Genomic DNA, 6,501 nt, shown 5'->3' on the forward strand with positions numbered 1-6,501 from the left:
AGTCTCCTGAAAAGTTGGGAATAAATTGCAAATTTTTTTCTTAACTAATTAATTAAACAAATTATTTCTTGAGCACTGAATGCTAGGCAATGAGGGATGAAAAGTGTCTGTTCTTAAGCAACTCACAGACTTATTTGTGAAGCATACAAGAAACTAAATGGTTACAGTTGAGGTCACATGAAAAAGAAGAGCAAAAAGTTTTATGGAATTTCAGAAAGCAAAATCTGGCTTAGTCTAGAGGAGATCAGGGATGACTTCTTAGAGAGGGCAATGCCCAGTCTTGAAGGGCAGCTGATAGAAACTCAGTTCAAGGAATGTCTCCTTCAAGCAACAGATCTTCAATATGAGAGGTGAAACATGTTTATCCCTCCATGCACATAAATCTCCTGTAGGGTCAATAGCCAAATGGAGGACATAACACAGCAGAAAAGTTAAGAATACAGTTTCTGGAGCGGACAGCCTAAGCAGGAATTCTGCTTCTATCTCACCCACAATCTGTGTGAATTTAAGCAAAGCATTTCAACTCTTTGTGTCTCCATTTCTTCATTTTAGAATGAGAATAATAGTACTACCAGCTTCATGGAATTAAATAAGGAATACATGAAACGAAATAGGCAAAGCACTCAGAATAAACCTCGACACATGGAAAGACTCAAGAAACATTAGTTAGCATTGTCATCATTGTCATTGCTATTCAGTACTTAGATGACACATGCTGAGGGCATGGTTTGGGGACAATGGGAGAGGGAACAATGAGCTAGGAAAGGACCCACGCTGATTTAACATTTAAAAAGGAAAAACACAACTGTATCAACTGTGTCTATATAATGACCACTAATTTTGACCCACCCACTGATCTTTTGTGGGATGGTTCCAAGTTCATTGATTGTCTGGAGAATGAAATCAAAAATCCACAGGTCTCATCACATCACTTTCAAATGTGCCTCCTCACTTCCTAGAACAGCTTGGGAAATTAAATCATCAATATCATCATTATCATTATCATCCTCCTCATCGTATTTATAAATATGTGAAGACCAATCAACCTTTCCAAACTAAATGTTGATTGTCAAATTCATTTAATCAAGCTTTACCAAACACCTTCCATAGACATGGGGTCAAAGGTGACTATGACATGATCTCTACCGGTACAGCTCAGAGCCTTATGAAGCAGGCAGATGTGTGCACAGAAAATGAGAATATAATGAATGTGTTGAGTGCCAAAGGAGAAGTCTGCACAAAAGCATAGAGAAGAGAGTAACATGTCTGAAAAGTCTCCACCAAAGATAAGCAGGAATATGGTGAACAAAGAAAGTCAAGGAATCAACCTGCTGCTTCTTCTGGGCTTAGGAAAATACCTTGTACATAAATGAGCTCAATAAATAGCTATAAAAGTACTGAATAGGATGAATAAAGAGGCTAGTTTTTTGCACTGCCCCTTTCTTCTCTACCCCCTCCCAACTACATCTTCCCATACACTCTCTCCTACCCCAGGGGGAACCTCCATTTCATTACTCATCCCTTTCACTGCCTAGTCTTTTGTAAACCTCTCAAAAGCCTCCTCCGTGATTGCTCAACAGACAACCAGGTGTCCTGGTTAAAGCATACAGCATTTAAGTTATGAGAGAAGAATGACACAAATGAGCATTTCTCACTTATTTTCCACTGGAGAATGTGAAGTGCCGAATCACGGGAGAACAGTGTGTGCTCTGTGGTCATGTAATGACCGTACCATGTCCCCCCGGGCTTTTCCCATGAACAACTCAGCAGAGATGAGTTTCAGGTCTGCTGAGTTTCATATCTACATACACAGACACCAAGCATGATCTCCCACCAGTGCCAAGAGAGCTGAACACAACACGCCCTGTGTCTCCTCACCACCTCGTCAGAGAGAAAGGAGACCCTACAGGAGTCTAGGGAAATGGGACCCCTCAGCCACCCAACAGCTGCAAGCAATGCAGTGCTTCACTCAGGGCCAGCCCCTGCATCCTGTCCAATCCACCCTTCCACTCTGCGTCAGCTCCACCTCCACTCCCTCCTTTGTGCACCCAGATTTAATTCTCAGTACTGGACAGCCAACAGTTTAAAAGGTCTTCCAAATAAAATCACAGTTCCTTCTCTTTTCATCCCTAGAGCATGGTGTGTCCAAACCATGTGCAAACTTCACTCCTCATAAATCAATTCTTTAATTGACAGAAGAGGGGATTTTATTTAGAGACTCACAAAACTTGAAAATTCATGCGACCCATCTCCAAATTCTTTGATGGTCTGTTGTTTTCCCAGGAACTCTGCAACTCCCACAGTCTAAAGGAGGGTCGAGTGCCTGCCCTCCAATTCTCTCCCTATTTCTCTAGTGTGAGCAGCCGAGAAGATCATCTGGGATTTGCGGTGAAGTATAATCTGTGTGGCCTCCTTGCATGAGGATGAGATGGAATGTTTGGATGAAGAGTTTTTTTCTTGTCCATAGATTGCCCACAATGCTATGCAGACAACTCTCCAAGTTTTAGAGTAAAAAAAAAGAAAGAAAGAAAAGAAAAAAAGAGAGAGAAATGGAACTTTCAAATAGTTGACAAAGCATTTTAGAAAGTTCTAGGGAGAATAGAAAGTGGTAATATTACAGAGAGAGAAAGGGAGATAGCAAAAGAATTGAAACAGAAGGAAAAACAGGAGGATAAGAACAATGATGAGAGGAGGCTTATGTCCAGAAGTTTCTCCCTTTGAGCAGATCTTCTACTTAACTGCAATTATAAGTTCAGAGAGGGGTATTAAAAATCTGTGCATTGATTCCCAGAAGATCTATCAGAATATCATGGATTAAGTGGCCATCTAAGAAGGAGGAGACGGGGAGAGCCCTGCCTTACAATCAGAAGAGAAGGCTTATGATCTCAGCTCTGTTGACAAAGCAAGTGATCTCAGGCATGTCTTTACCTCTCTGGCCTCAGTTGCATATCTTATATTCTAGTTCAAGTCCAACTTCATCTCACCACCTCTCCTGTGACCACTGTGGTCCCCATCACCATCATCTTCCTCCTGGGAAATTGCAACAGCATCAGAAAGAAATTGAAAGATTTTCCAGCCCAGAGTCTCTAATCTAGGACATATAGTAGAATCACCTTTTAAAAATACTAAGCACAAAGTCCTACTGCAGCCCCAGTGAAGAGGCATCTCTGGAGGGGTGGTCCTGGGTACTATGTTTTTTAAAAGTCTGATAGGTCATTTTAATGTGCCTACCATAGCTGAAAACTGCTACTCTAGCCCAATCCCTGGAAGTCATTCATTCACGTATTCCAAAGATATTCTCGAGTACCTACAGAGCACCAGCAACTATGCTGGGCATTTAGCAGTGAACATGACAAAGGATTACACCCTTCTTACATTCAGCTGGGGGAAGGCATACAATTCATAAATAAACCACATAGTTTCAGAAAGTGATATGTGCTTTGCAGATATAAGACAGCGTGATGTTATAGAAAGCAACTGGAGGGGTGCCGGGATATGCAGAGAAGGTTGCTTTGCGGAGATAACTTTGGGGCTGAGAATTTAATGATGAAAGTATCCTGCCAGAAGAACTGGTTAAAAAGCATTCCCAGGCAGAGTAGTAGCAAGTGCAAATGTCCTGTGGTTCTTGGCTAAGAGACTGAAATTTCAGAATGGCTTGTACAAAATTCCTCAGTAAAACAGGGATAGTGAGTGACGCCTGACCTGAAATTATAGCATTGTTATGTTTAAATGCGTGTGAGGTGTTAGGAAACATCTGGGAAAGAAAAGCCCAATAGAATTACAAAATTGTGCTGTTTTATTGCTATTACGACTTTCCAATGTATTTCACTGGTCCAAACAGCAGACGACATCCCACTGACTTAGCTGTGGAACCCAATCGCTGCACCATGACGCAATAGCAGATTCCAGGCCTGGACTTTTCTGGGAAGTCCTGGTTAGATTTTGCAGAGCTGCAGCTATGTTCCAGGAATTTTCTGTGATAAAATGCTGAGGAGGGTTTCCGCTTATTAATATCAGACTCCACTCTCCTTACGCAAGAGAGAAAGTTGAAAGTAAAAGTTGAAAGTCCTTAAAACGCATCAAAGGAAGATGGGCTATCATGCTGACGAGCTGGGTGACGGGCTACCCAGATGGCTTCCTCTGGAGCAATCTGGTTGCCTGCGTTTTGCAACATTCCACGGCTTCACCCCAGAGATGGGAATAGACAAAGTCCAATCACATTATCACTTTTTACTATTCTCCCAGAAAGGTACTTTGGGAAAAGGAGGTTAATTTTTTAAAGAGAATATGGAATTTATTACCTATTGAGTACAAAAATAAACCCATCTGAATAGGGGCCCAGACAGCTTGTTTTATCTCTCCAGGTGCCTCTAGGGCCTTCCCATCCCGACCCCAATGAAAGCATCATTTTGCATGCACAGCGGCTGGCAAAGACTAAAAGACGTCAGTCAGATGCTGCGAAGCAGATGGTAATGCCTTAACCGAATGGGTGTTGTGAGGCCTGCATGACTGTTTCATCCTTGTCAAGGGGAGCGATAACCTTCTCTCCTTTCATACAATACAGGAGGTTAATTTTTTTAGCCAATATTTGTTTTCTTAATTTTTTTTTTTTTTTAGACTGAGTCTCACTCTGTTGCCTGGGCTAGAGTGCCATGGCATCAGCCTAGCTCACAGCAACCTCAAACTCCTGGGCTCAGGCGATCCTCCTGCCTCAGCCTCCCGAATAGCTGGGACTACAGGCATGCGCCACCATGCCCGGCTAATTTTTTCTATATATTTTTAGTCGGCCAATTAATTTCTTTCTATTTTTAGTAGAGACAGGGTCCCGCTCTTGCTCAGGCTAGTTTTGAACTCCTGACCTCGAGCCATCCTCCCGCCTTGGCCTCCCAGAGTGCTAGGATTACAGATGTGAGCCACCACGGCCGGCCTGTTTTGCTAATTTTTTCATCATCTTTAATCACATAAGTAATGTATGCTTGCATTTTTCTTATTATAAAACTCAAATATTTCAGAGAAAGAAAAAATCTCTTTGAATGCTACCTTCATCCCCAGAAGTAAATATTATTAACAGACTGTTTCTATGCATTCATGTAAAAAAAAAAATATATATATATATATATACCTATGACATGGAAAACGTTCAGAATTTTTTTTTACATGAATGATATCATAGTGAATGCCTTTAAAGATGACTGCACAGGGTGCTTACTGCAAACATTGTAAAGTAAAAGTTACATGTATGGCCAGCCACTAGTAGGGAAATCAAAGAATGAATACATTGTAGTATATTCAAATTATGTGATCCTCTACAGCTGTTTAGAAGAATGATGTAGCTCTAAACCACAGGTAAAGCTTCAAGAGACATTTCTGAGTGTATTAGCCAGGGTTCTCCAGAGAAACAGAATCAATAGGAGATATATATATGTGAAATAATATATAATTATATATAAAAATTATAATATATAATTATATACAAATCATAATATACAATTATATATATGTAAACTATAAAATATAATGTATATGTAAATGAGATTTATTGTAAGGAAGTGGCCCATGCAACTATGGAGGCTGAGAAGTCCCATGATCTGCTGCAGTCTGCATGCTGGAGACCTGGGAGAGCTGGGGGTGCAGTTCAAAGGCCCGGGAGCAGGAGAGCCAATGCAGTGGATTCCAACCTGTGTCTGAAGGCCTGCGTACCAGATCACCGAGGGAAGGAGATCGCTGTTGCAACTCAAGCAGTCAGGCAGAGACTGAATTCAACTTCCCTCTGCCTTTTTGTTCTAGTCGGGTCTTCGGTGAACTGGGTGGTGCGCACCCACAGTGTGGAGGCACATCTGCTTTACTCAGTCCACTAACTCAAATGATAATCTCTTCTGGAAGCACCTTCACAGTCACCTCCAGAAATGATGTTTAACAAACTATCTGGGCATCTCATAGCCCAGTCAAGTTGACAGATAATATGAATTGTCACACTGAGTTTCTTTAAACTTTAGTGGACTTGGTCTCTCTGTTCCCTCAGTCCTGTCTCGGGACTTGGGGAGGTGTGGCCAATACATGTAACAAATTGAGGCAGATGGGGGAGGAAACAGGAACAGGCCCCAGACCTTCTGAAAGAGGTGCAGTGGGGAGGCACAGAGTGAGACAGAAGGTTCAGGTTGGCAAGCCACACACGACATGCTAGGAAATATAGAAATCTTGTCAAGGTTCAGGCAAATTGGTAGCAATTAGAGGATAACACGAGGAGGTGAGTTCCAGGAGGTGGAGATGTCAATCTACTTCAACATGCTTAGCAATGGGCAGCCCTGTTAGTGGTAACTGGGTTCCAGGGACTAGGCTAAAATTACAGATCAGGACTCCCAATCTTCAGAGGGAGGCTAGTAAGAACAAGACAAGATTATCATTATCCATTGCTTTATTTATTTATTCATTCTTTCATTCATTATTCATTTGTCATTAGATATCTCCTATGTGTGAAGCACTGTTCTTAACTGCAAATAC

At 41.6% G+C, this 6,501-nt stretch overlaps 1 non-coding gene across 1 annotated transcript; it reads right to left on the reverse strand.

Moving 5' to 3' along the window:
- Window positions 1–4,436: 4,436 nt before the first annotated feature.
- On the reverse strand, window positions 4,437–4,562 carry LOC142873634 (U6atac minor spliceosomal RNA). Its single transcript, XR_012921625.1, has one exon. It is a non-coding gene; the product is annotated as a U6atac minor spliceosomal RNA (small nuclear RNA).
- Window positions 4,563–6,501: the final 1,939 nt, after the last annotated feature.

The sequence above is a fragment of the Microcebus murinus genome, chromosome 10 (assembly GCF_040939455.1).
Source record: "Microcebus murinus isolate Inina chromosome 10, M.murinus_Inina_mat1.0, whole genome shotgun sequence".
In the NCBI taxonomy this organism is placed as follows: Eukaryota; Metazoa; Chordata; class Mammalia; order Primates; family Cheirogaleidae; genus Microcebus; species Microcebus murinus.